Source organism: Oncorhynchus masou, chromosome 30, assembly GCF_036934945.1.
Source record: "Oncorhynchus masou masou isolate Uvic2021 chromosome 30, UVic_Omas_1.1, whole genome shotgun sequence".
NCBI lineage: Eukaryota > Metazoa > Chordata > Actinopteri > Salmoniformes > Salmonidae > Oncorhynchus > Oncorhynchus masou.
The window spans coordinates 21,289,120-21,302,417 of record NC_088241.1 but is presented as its reverse complement, the minus strand read 5'-3'; the positions used below and the strand labels follow the sequence as shown (position 1 = coordinate 21,302,417).

The 13,298-nt window shown below is 42.0% G+C and overlaps 1 pseudogene; it reads left to right on the top strand.

The window, feature by feature from the left end:
* LOC135521609 (alkylglycerol monooxygenase-like) overlaps window positions 1–13,006 on the top strand; it is a 40,355-nt pseudogene extending 27,349 nt beyond the window's left edge.
* The last annotated feature ends 292 nt before the right edge of the window (window positions 13,007–13,298 follow it).

The following is a 13,298-nucleotide window of genomic DNA, read 5'->3' as shown; positions in this document are numbered from 1 at the left end:
TTATCAACTTTAATTAGAGTTGAATTATTTGTTTTTGTTATCATTTATTGTGTAATCATAGCACAATTGCACATCAGGGCTACCACATGGGTTTTTAATGGGTATTGAGTAACTTTCACTGCTTTTAATGAAATGTATATGTTACTGTAGATAGCCTGTATGGGGGCTTTGTAGGTCCAGACTTAGCAATGGTTCCTCTACTCCCATGTAGATGAAGCCAAAGCGTTTGAGGGGTGCCACTGCCAAAGAGCACAGAGAAATGGGTGGTCCGGAAACAGCTCGGAGATCCAGTGAAACTTAACAAGCGTGTTTCTTTGGATGTTAAAATGAAGTGTAATCGTAATATTAATGTAGCAAGTATCACAACACAGCAGAGGAATATAAACTGCAGCACGGGGACATGGCTGGATGGTCAACAGATCTAGACTAATGCTTTTATATCCTCGTTGTCATAATATCGTAATGTCCCCCTATGGTTTGCTTGATTCTTGGTTTACTATCTTTTCTAAAGACTGCCAATGAGTGGTGTTAGTCGTTTTAAAAATGAAGGTTGCTAATATTTTTTTTTTTATCAATTCAATTATGCAATTAATTCCATTCATTAATTCAATTTCTTCATTTTTTTTATTCAATGAATTCAAAGTGTGTGCAAGCGGAGTGCAAGCGATGACATGCATGTACAGTAGCTATTTGTGCAAAACGCCCAGGCTGTGAAGTGGCAATATGGGCGACCCAATATGGACGACCCAGACCAAATTCACATAGAAACATGAGTTATAGATATATCATTCTACTTGAAAGCAAGTCAAAGAAGAGGTAGATATTTCCGTGTTTTGTTTTTGTGTCTTTTACTTTCGGTTTTGTACACCAGCTTCCAACAGTTGAAAAAAACAACATTTTGGGGTGTGGAAAATATATTTCACAGCGGTTTAGACGGTTCAATGATCCCCTACACTATACTATCTTATTTTGTCCCTTAAACTGAAATTAGGCAAACTATTAGAGTTTTAGCAACCAAGAAATGGGGGAGCGATTTCTACATAGTGCACCTTTAAACCTGTACAGTATAGGAAGTAAGTACTCTTTGCACTTTGCAATTGCCCCTCGTGGTCATTGACAGATTAAAAGCAGGTCGTATTAGAAATGCAGATAAGTCCAACATTTGCTCCTTCACCACAACATATGCTGTGCTATGCACAATGTATGGTATCCTGTTCTATAGCCATAGTCATCGAGTACATTTAAATGTACACTAATAATTTGATTTTTAACTGATTAACTGATCATGGCAGTAGGCCGAGTATGGCATTAGTCATGTAAAAACCTTACTCTGCTTGTCTTAATCGGCTTTTACTGTCACAAGTATACGCTGATTAAAACACCCATTTTTTTGTTGTTGTTGCAATCTTTCGAATGATTAGGACATGTAAACTCCTTAAATCGCAGTTCAAGTGGTGTATTTGATATGCGCATGTGCTAGCACCAGCCAAGCGTGCCTCCCTCTTTAGCGCGAGTGAAGTGTATTCCGAACAACTGAAAGTATGCATCTTAGAAGTAGTTTCACGTACAAACTTTATATGTCCCAACTCAGAATCAAATAGGCTTCCCAGAAACAACATTGTCACTGTGGTAGTATGTTTATTTTGATTGGTGGTTTCAGATGTGTCCATGTAAACAGGATTATTAGGGAAATAGTTTTCTTGCAAAGCATGTAAATTATTTAAATTGAACTATTATATTGATCTGACTATCCACAATAATCATATTATTGTGTGTATGTAACCATATTCATTGTGTCTGTCCTCAGGTGTTCTATCTCCCCATGGCGTTGGCAGTACCACCCTTCGTGTTTGCTGTTCACATCCAATTCAACCTGGTCTACCAGTTCTGGATCAACACTGAGGTAGATACAACCCACAGTACCACCCAGTCTCAGGTTACCATCTACAAGACCTTAGGGCCTACCTGGGTCCTATTCATTAGTGCACACCGTAGCCAAACGTTTTGAAATGGAGAACAAAAATAAGCACTTCTTATTGGATAAGCTTAGGTAGTCTCTCCCCGTTTTGGCCCATTTGCTTCTTTTTTTATGCCTTTTTATGCTTTATTGAATGCGACCCTGTTTAATTATGATTATTCATGTAGTCAATATTCTACAAGATTCATTGTGTATATTTCCCAATTACTGTAATAGCTTAAACTGTCAAATAATTCTGAGATAAAGCTACTTTGGCTGAAAGTTCTCTCACTCTAGTCCCTATACTATCTGCTGTTAAGGGGAGCTCAAGTCAAACCTGCGTTTAATAAAAAATAATGAGATTTTATGAAATATTCCAAACAGAAGCAAGACCAATCGTTCTCCTTTAAAGTGACTGGTAGTATCATTTTTACAATCCCCAATCGTTAGAGGAATGAAGGGAGTTGGAATCACTTCCATCTTTTACTACACTATTAGTGAAAACAGTCATAAAATCACAATTTTCTGTGGGATATAATTTATGATTTCTTTATAGACTTTTTTGATGTTGAGTAATTTATTGGCAAGCGATTCCCAGACCTGATCTGGGGGGAAAAAAGTGAAGTGAAGCGGCAAAACCTTTTTCATTCAAGACAAAACTCTGGCTGTTGCCAGACCACTCATTACATGGAAATAATGATTTCAAAATCATTTCCCAGACTGACTCTACGATCACTGGTAGACTTTAACATCAAAATGTCTGTAAAAGTCGCACCCAAAGAAAAATCTGATTCTTCTGAAATATGTGCCTTATGGCATGATCTGTAATGATTGTTTGTGTGTGTGTGTGTGTCTGTCTGTCTGTCTGCTTAATAGAGTGATTGAACAGCCATACGTGTTTGATTATGGATGACTGAGATATTGTTTTGGAATGCTTGTGCATGTATTCATTTGTATTTCTGGAAGGAAGTGTGTGCGTTCATATTAGCTACTATTACAAGCATGCTTGTATGTATATGTGTGTGTGTGTGCTCAAGTGTACTGTATGTAAGAGCATTATCAACAGTGTCAACTGCTTTATAGTCTTGGCACCGCTCTCCATCCTAGTGTTGCTTTCACTTCAAATCTGATAAATATTGTTCTTTCCATCTGGGAATTTGGCCACCTCATGATTTCCATCATTCTTAAAGCTTAGACCTAACTCATCAAATAAGAAAATGCTTTAGTCTTATAAATAAGGTTTCAAGACAGATACATTTAGTTGTTAACCAAATTGCCCAAAAAGATCCCAGGTTGCACTACCAGTTATAACAGAAATTGGCGAGAATCTCTATTACCATATTTTTTAGTACAGGACTAGGTTTAATCTGTTTAATTTATGTATACGGAAACCAGCCCAAATTGTAGCAGCTCGGCTATTACATTTTTTTAAAATCTAAAAATCGTTTCATGTATGTACACTCTCTGTCTTTCAGGTGATCAGAGATATGGGACCTCTGGAGTGGGTCCTAAACACCCCCAGTCACCACAGAGTTCACCACAGTAAGAAAGAAAGCCTCTTCTTCTCAAACACACATATTCTTGCCGTACTTGACGTGAGCTGATCAGTGCAGTATTGGCGAAAAAGGAAAATGATGTATTGCATTTCATTGGCAGGGCGAAATGAATATTGCATTGATAAAAATGACAGGGGAAGGTTCACAGGGCGATTGCTTGTTGTAATATGGCATTGTCGGTATAACTACATTCTCTTACTTTGATTTATCAGGTACCTTTGCTCCAGACGGCGATAAAGTTGTCTACGGACTCGTACACAAAATAAACACATTTGAAGTCCTCCTTATTCAGGTTAGTCCCAAGAGAAAATACAAAATACAAGATTATTTTCATATTTGCTGTGTTTTATTTTGTACAATGTAAGATATAAACTGATAGACTATAAATGTATATACAAGCTATCGAAGAGCAAATTGTCACAGTGTTCAGACTGAGCTGACGCTGCATGCAAACTGTCTGATTGTCCCCGTATTACATCAGTGGAATCAAACCATTGGTAGAGCAGTTACTCTCAATCACTTTGTAGGAGTAAATGTTACCCCTGGCACAGCCATGCTGTAACCATAACATTATTGCGCAACCTTAAACAAACCTCCCAGCAGAGGTGAAAGAATCCAATCAAATGAAATACTAGACGTTGTGTTTGATTATTTTCACTGCCCTTACCACTGGCAACCTACCGCATGAGCAATGCCTCCCAAATGGAGGGACATTCTCCACACAGTATTAATTAACGCACAGATTAGCATTGACAACAATGAGTATGTAGTAATACCAGGGCTTTTATAGTAAAGCTGCTTATGTAATATAATGTGACTGTAATGTGACGATATATCTATTAAATTTTTGCTTTAGTTCAAGTCCTATAAATACTTGTGGAGGAGGTACAACAGATACAAGAAAGTCTTCATTAAATGAGGCGTCCTCTGGAAAGGACCGCGTTGGAAACCTGGCAAACCCAAAGCTGGGGGATCACGCAGAGGTGCCCGCGGTACTGCCACATTCAGAAGGAAGACACGTTTTGTCATTAGAGGTGGAGAGAAAACGAGAGAGCGATAGTTAGAGAGGGTGTGTAAAGCCGTGGGGAATCATGGAGAGAAAGAGAGTAGGAAGGGGGACTTGAAGATAGTGTTCTTGCATTTTAGGTGTGTCTGCATTCCCAAAAGGGGCACATTTGACACTTTCATACTTCATTACCTATCATTATGATGCAAAGAAAAACACTATCCTTACTGTCCAAATGACTCACAGTGTTCTCACTTGAAAGATTCACATTTTATACAGCCTTTACATGGAAACACCATACCAAATAAATCATTGAGGCCTTTGTAGGGGGAACACAATAAGCTCATTTTCACTTTAAATAGCAAGTCTGTGGGTGCCCTGCTAGGGATCAAAAGGGTGTGTGTGTGTGTGCTACTATAGTGCCCATCAGGAGCCCCGGCGGTTGGCTTTGAAAAAGCGCTGATGGTGGCACATATTTAGACCTTTCACACTTAAAACAAAACTCCACCCCTCGACTTTATGATTAAATTGTCCCTAAACGCTTGCATGGTGATTCTAAACATGTGGAGGGTGCTGGGATTTGACTGAAATATCTTGAAAGGCTTGCCGTTGTAGGCCTAGATGGGTATTTTCTAAGGAGAGAGGGAGAGAGGGAGAGAGGGAGAGAGGAGAGAGAGAGAGAGAGAGAGAGAGAGAGGGTCGAATGTGTTGGCTCTTGAGGCTAAGCAGAGCTGTGGGCTGGAACACCTACAAGGGTAATGTTAAAGGAAACCCACATGTGGCTAACTCTCCCAAGACCCCTGGAAAACCCCTGCAAGAATCCTGTACCAATTCAAGTTCTCTATAATTTTGTGTTTTAAACCAAGTTTAAGGTACATACAGTGTATATGTTCTATAGTGAATTGTTTGAAAGTATCTTATGATCTGCATATAGACAAGCCATGACAATATGGCCAGTTTAAAAATAATTGCAGCATTCAGGAATTATGTTATGTTGTCTTCTCTTTTTGCTTAGCTGTATTATATTTCTGGTTTATTTCTGGTTACTGGAGAAGAGCTGCCATACAATCCCAGTTGGCCTCTGCAAGTCTATGTCTGCGTACATGGTCTAATGTTGTTGTGTGTTTACCGGGATCTCTTATGTATTGTCAATCCCAAGAGTTACCAGTCATAGATAATCAACTGGGATTGAAAGCACATGGGCTCTTATCTTATTTTAGCCATTTGAAATAATGTCTTTTTAATTCTATTCAAAGGAACAAAGTCACAAACATTCTGTTTATTTTATCTGATGACATGCTTCATGTGGTTGTTTTTATACAGTATTTACACAGACCATAGTGACTCTGCTACCATTAAGTCAGAATGACTCACTGTCAGTCCTCTTTAAAATAAGCTTTGTCTATTATTTTCCACTCACAGAGCCAAAAGCCCCCTCCCCCCACTTTCAAAAAACCCAAGTCAGGTTTCCTCAGCAGTTATCTTTGGACTGCTTTTTTCCCCAGACATAGTTTCAGTTAGCCAAAATGTTCTGTCCCACCCAACACTTCAAGCTGAGACAAAATGGCCTGTCTTCATGTGATTCCTACCTCCATGGTGTTCCCTTAGTTGTGGTCCTCCCTCCACATAGGCCCACAGTCAAAGAGTTCCCCCCTCTTATTGGCCACCAGCACAGCAGCTGGTGGTCTAACAGTGAACAATAACACCTTAATTGCCAAGTCAACCACTTCCCAACCATTTCCCAACCATTTCCCAACCATTTCCCAACCATTTCCCAACCTAAATAGCCTTCAGGATGCTGTAATCAGGATTTCCAGGGAAAATAACAAAGTTAGGACCTTGGCCTGACAATAAATCATGTGCATGTATGTATGCATACCTCCATGTTCACTAGGCACGTATTTACGGTGACTATTGATGGTACAGTGTAACGCAATTTATGGTCTTAGCCTTAATTTAAAGACATGAAAACGTCTCAAACAAATGAAGTTAGCCTTTAATTACATCATGGGTATAGCCTCGTGTAGCTACAGTTTCTTTCAGGTTGGCTAATTTTACGGTAAGGACAGACAGGTAAATTGACCAAGACGAAACGCCAACTCCTCAACTCAGAATCCAACCAATCTCTTGTCCTGAAAATGATAACGGTCGTGATGATAACCATGATAATAACACGTTCATCTCCAGGTCTCTGGGGATATAGAAACAATAACATAATCAGTCGGTTGCTGGAGTCACTGAAGCACCAGCAGATGGTGAATTTCATCTGGGAGTTTTATTTTCACTCACTGTTATTGTTGAAATATGATATGGGACAAAATATTTTTTTCTCTCGCATTAAGCAGGCCTGAAAATCCAATCATTTCAGTTGTGTCTAGGGCCATTCCCCCAGGGTTGAGATAGTTTACATGATCTTTACTTTGACTAACTGACCTGCTTTGACTCCTGGGTAACTGTACCAGTGGGTGCAAGACAGTATAATAACCTAATAAAATGTAATAAATAAATAAAATACAATTACCAAATAATACATTGCTGAAAAGATTTGTAATTAGCTTACAATAACTGTAGTTACTGTATTACTGTCCATTTAGACCTTAAACGTTACTGACCGTAGTGATGGATAAGTTTACTGTGTGTCTTTGGAATCCAATCTTATTTGCCCCAATTGAATACATACAGTAGTGCCCGCCTTTCCCACATATGGGTTAGGGGAATATAGGGTTTAACGATTATAGGGCCTGTACCATATAAACATTAAGAAATACTACTTTATTGCTTCCTGTTGATATGTTGATGTCATATATGGCCTGCAGGGAATGTGCATTGTTGTGTATGTACTACATGGAAGGAGACCAGTGACGTTTGCATGTCAGGGCCTCTGAGTGGAGTGTTGAAGATCCAACCCCTGCTCTGGCAGACCAATCGAGTCCCTGAGGAGAGGCTAGTCTTACAGCTGTCTTTTAGGTTAGGAACTTAAGGCCATGCATTTTCACCACTCATGTATCCATCCACAGGTTGGGGTTGTGTGTGAACAAAACACAAGCAGCTCACCAAGGTCAATGTCAATGTGTACAGTATAGGGCTAGTGTTCCCTATAGTGTATAGTGGTACTGGGAGCTATGTACCGCAACGTCTTCCACTCTGGTCAAGTCCCTTAGCGGGACAAAACAGACATGGTCAGAGGTAATATCCCTATTATATTGAGCATGAGAAAGGAAAAGGGGATACCTAGTCAGTTGCACAACTGAATGCCTTCAATCGAAATGTGTCTTCCTCATTCAACCCAACCCTTGTGAATCAGAGAGGTGCTGGGGCAGCCTTAATTGTGTGAGTCACGGTTACTGGCAAAACTCTACACTATATTGTGTTGGGGAGCTAGATGTTATATAATAGCTTACCGTGTATAGATGTGTAGTCTGGGCTATTAAAAGGGACATGGTTCATGACTTCACTCGTAGTCAAATCTCCTGTGCCCATAATTCACCATACAGATGCAGGATCTTAATTTGATCCAGTTTGCTTCAACGGGAAAAGAATCCTACAGCAAGAGGAAATGTGAATTATTATGTTGATTATAATTGATGGACATTTTTGTAAGGGTTGATAGATTTTTCGTAAGGGAAAATCAAGTCTGAAATTTCAACGAGGAAAGACAAACATCAGAAGCCATTTTAAATCTGAAATGCACTGCAAGTTTGATATTTCCTGTGTTGCATGAAAGTTATCCTGCAACAGGGGTTTCAAATTAAGATCCTACATCTGTACTTGATGTTTATGTATTTTTCCCATAACTTTTTCTCAAGATAAGCATTATTTGTGTGTCTATGTTATAGATGCTATCCCACCTAACTGTTCTGATGATGACTGGCTACATTCTACTCAGTCTGACCTCCATTGGCTTCATCATTGACCAAAGGTACTGTCACATATCACTGTTACTGTACTGTTATCCATCACTGTAAATTGCTTGGAATTAGTACACACAGAATGGTCCTCTTCAAGGTTATGTGGTCCAACCCAATTTAAGTCAAACCATTTAAAATATTGACATGGAAAGAACTGCAATGATGACTGATCAATAGGTTCTCTCATATCTGTTGGATTTCAATGCCATGACTGAATTGACTTGAATCAATTGAGCTCCTTATTGGTGGTTGTTACGTTCTTTCCCTAGGCAGGTCAACGGCATCCATGTTGGAGTTGCTGCGCTGTGACCTGACGGTGATGCTGCTGCGATACGGCTACATGACGGCAGCAGCAGCACCACTGGTTGTGCCCATTGGGGTAGGAGACTGACCGTGCTGCTCCGACAAAACATTTTAGAACCCCCTTTTGGAGAATGATACCATATGCTACTCTAACATTTACAACACAAATTCTTCAAGAGGTGTGATAACTTGGTATCCTACTGTAATGTGAAGCTAGAGATAAAAGTAGGCATTTATCCACACCATTTCCATGTCCCAAACATATTACTAGGAAATACAGACATACTGTACGTGACAATGAGACATAAACATACTTTCAGAGATAACGATTAGTGTAATACAACCATATTAACCAATCAATAAGAATGTTGTTTTTGTCGATGACCGTGTGAAAGAGTGTCAGGAAATAGTGCACTTAGCAGTATGCCCTCTGGGCGATGGTAGGATGGGTGGGGCGTGGTGTGTGGGGAGTAGAGTGTGCGAGTTTGTCTCTGATGATGAGCGGAGTCGACAGCCAGTCTTTAGGGGCCATTAGGCCTAGTTAGAGCATCGGCCCTTCCTGTAGCCAGCCATGTTCTGTGGATAAAGATGCACTGTGTTTAGGTGTGACAGATAGGCCATTACTATAGCGTGTGTGTGTCCCTGTATCTGTCCATCGTGCCTCATTGTGTTTGTGCGTGTGTGTTAGCGTGTGTATGTGTGCATGTGTGTGTGTGTGTGTGAACCATCACTGGCTCCGGCCCCACATTTACCTGCGATGTATGACTCCAGATGTACGGCTCAATTGACCATAAAATTGCTGTGCGTTTCTGGCACTTGCGGTAGAGTTCTAGCTCGTGGCTGACCTCTCATTACTTGCCCTTCTCTCTCTCTCTCCTCTCTCCCTCTCTCCCTCCTTTACTCCCTTGTTCCCTGCCATCTCAGGCAGTGCGACCTGAAACACTTCTGGAACCAATTAGTCTAGTCTGCCGCTAACCAAAGCTGGCTGATGAGATTCACACGTGAGCGCTGCGGCTGAATCGCTACTTTTATTGTGTGACTGCACATCTGCACACTCAGGTGTTCAAAAAGGAGACTGGAGTTTTTTCCCAGCCCCTTTTTTTTCAAGATGATAAAAACTAATAAATGTTGTGAATTCATTACTAATGCATTCAACTTCAACTTGAAAAACGTGTTCATCGTGATTTATTCACTACATGCTACATGGCAGTATTTTCTCCATGACATCTTTGTTTTATATACTCTGTCTGTGAATGAGTCATTAGGCCCTATTCGTTGTCTCAGTATTTCAGTTGGAAATAATAAATGTCACCTAAGCAAGTGGTGCCCATTGAAAAGCGTTATGATTTTCATGAAACGTTTCCTGACTTTGTACCTTGTTCCCCATTGCTATAAGTGAGGCAACAAAGAAACCGAGGTACGGTAATGATATATTGTCCTGACGTGTGAGGTGAACGGCCAACTCTTTGCTGCTGGCGGCTAGGCGTTTTGAAGTCGCGCCGATCAATTCATGCCGGGGACTCAAAGTGGAGGGAAGTTCACATTTCATTGTAGTCACTCATTCGATTCCACTATTAAAAAAGAACTACAAAAAATAGGTTGAGTTTAAGCACTCAAAGCCCACTGGCATGATATACAGCACCCTTAAAGCTCACTGTGGTATTTATAGTGGCTCTGGATATTTCCCTTGTAAAGCTGCAGGCTTGACCTGTAAACCAAGGCTGGGGTACCTCTCACCCTCCCTTCCCCACCCACACCCAATGTCTGAGTGGCACACATGGAGCCAGGCTGTATTAGGTAGAATGGTGGTGTGTGGGCGGGCGTAAAGTGTGTGTGCGTGCGTGTGTGTGTGTGTGTGTGTGTGTGTGTGTGTGTGTGTGTGTGTGTGTGTGTGTGTGTGTGTGTGTGTGTGTGTGTGTGTGTGTGTGTGTGTGTGTGTGTGTGTGTGTGTGTGTGTGAGAGAGAGAATATGTGTGTGTGCGTGTGTGAGAGAGAGAGAATATATTTGTGTGTGTATGTATGTGTGAGTGTCTGTGTGCCTGCATGCTTGCGTGTATGTGCGTGTGTGTGCCAGTGCATTTACACTGTATGTTTGTGCGTGTCTGTGTGTGGTTATGATTAGGAGCTGGGCGTTGAGACTTGGGTGGACTGGCCTGTAATGATGTAACATATGGTTTTTAGGCCCATGGTCTGTCTGCCTGAAGGCGTAAGGGAACGCGCTGTAGATCCCGGTTGGACTCTGTCTCACAGTCATTAAGGAGCTACTCTCCCAACAGATTAACCCCCTGACTAGTGAAGTCATAGCAATTTAAGAGACATAATAAAAATACACCTGTCCTCCCGTGGACCGGTGTATTGGAAAAGGAACCTCTGAGCGGCTCTTCTCAGCCATACTGTGAGAATGATGGATCACTTTGTATTCAAAATGAGTCGCTCACTGCACAACCAATGAGAAAAGAGTTGTCTGTAGTCAGATTCAGTATCATGAGGAGGCTACTTTGCCAATGAGGGTCTGTTTGCAGTTGGCACTTTTCGCTGTGAGCAGGGCTCATATAACACTATATAACTGAATCCACAAGTATGCCAGAAATCGTCATAACTTATTAATTCATCATTTTTGATCACTTCCTCTATTTTGTGTAACACTTATTTTGATTTTCTCTAACTTTTTGAGGGGGAAAAAAATATTCCATTGAGTCAGAACAATATTATCAAGTTCACGTCAACACCAAAGCTCACCTCAGCTCATGGCAGCTCTTATCTAGCCCAACACCTGACCCATCTACAAGAACAACATCTCCCATAAACCCATAGTTCCACCCTTTGTTGACACACCAACCCTGAATGAAAAGATAAGACAGCAATCAGTGAATATACACTGTTATCTGAGAGATCTATTTCCACTAGCTCATTTTCAGGTGCGAGAGGTTAGCGTTAGCGCCCTTTGAGAGAGAATGCCTGGTAGCAGAAACACACTGAAATGCCTGAGGTTAAGGGATCATTTGGGGCTATGGAAAGTCTGAGAGAATGACATCATCTGAATGCTCCCAGGGATGGAAAGCAAATCTCCTCTTTGGCAAAAATGGAGGGATTTGAAGTGTGGGGTAATAGTGTTTTCTCCAAGTAAACAGCCCAAACTAGTGCTTGTGTGAAATAGTATCAGTCAATGTGCTGGGGTACACGTCACTCAACAGTAAGAACTGTTTATGTGTTGTCAAGGCTCATGCCATGGAAATCGAAATAGATTGTTTGATTTTTGTGGTAATTCCTGAAAGCCATCTCAGAGTAGGAGTGCTGATCTAGGATCAGGCGCCCCGTCCATATAATATTATTAATTATGATCAACACTCCTGCTCGAAGACACCTTATGTGTCACACCCTGACCTTAGATACCCCTGTTTTTCTATATATTTTGGATAGGTCAGGGTGTGACTAGGGTGGGTACTCTAGTTTTGTGCATTCTATTTTGTGTACATTCTATGTTGTCTATTTCTTTGTTTGTGGCCGAGTGTGGTTCCCAATCAGAGGCAGCTGTCTATCGTTATCTCTGATTGGGAATCATACTTAGACAGCCCTCTATCCCACTTTCTGTTGTGGGATCTTGTCTACATTTAGTTCCTTGAGTGCACAACAGTAGCTTCAAGTTTCATTTTGTTGTTTTTGTTCAGTGAGTTTCGGTTTATTAAAATTATGTGGAACTCTACTTACGCTGCGCCTTGGTCTCATCATTACGACGATCGTGACAGAAGATCCCACCAAAAATAGACCAAGCAGCGTGTACAGGAGGAGTGGACATGGAGGAGATCCTGGATGGAAAAGGACCCTGGACGCAGGCCGGGTAGTATCGCCGTCCTGAGGAGGAGATAGAGGCAGAGAAAGCGGATGGACGACATTACGAGGAGTTATACCAACAAGGCAAGCACGAGAGGCAGCCCCAAAAAAGTTTGGGGGGGCACACGGTGGGATTGGCAGAGACAGGGTTCAGACCTGAACCAACTCCCCGTGCTTACCGTGGGGAGTGTGTGACTGGTCAGGCACCGTGTTATGCAGTGATGCGCACGGTGTCTCCAGTGCGCATTCACAGCCCGGTGCGCTCTGTTCCAGCTCCCCGCATTTGCCACGCTAGAGTGGGAACCCAGCCAGGACAGGTTGTGGTCTCCAGTACACCTCTTTGGACCAGGATATCCTGCGCCGGCTCTATGTACTGTATCGCCAGTACGCCTTCACAGCCCAGTGCGTCCTGTTCCAGCGCCCCGCACTTGTCGAGCTAAAGTGAGCATCCAGCCAGGACGCATTGTTCCAGCTCTACGCTCCAGACCTCCATTGGGCCATCACGGTCCAGTACGTCTTATGCCTGCTCCTCGCACTCGCCCTGAGGTGTGTGTCATCAGCCCGGTGCCACCTGTACCGGTCCCATGCATCAGGCCACCAGTGCACCTCCACAGTCCAGAGCTTCCGGCGACAGTTCCCAGTCCAGAGCTTCCGGCGACAGTTCCCAGTCCAGAGCTTCCGGCGACGTTCCCAGTCGGTCCGGAACCTCCAAAGACGGTCCACGGTCCGGAGCCTCC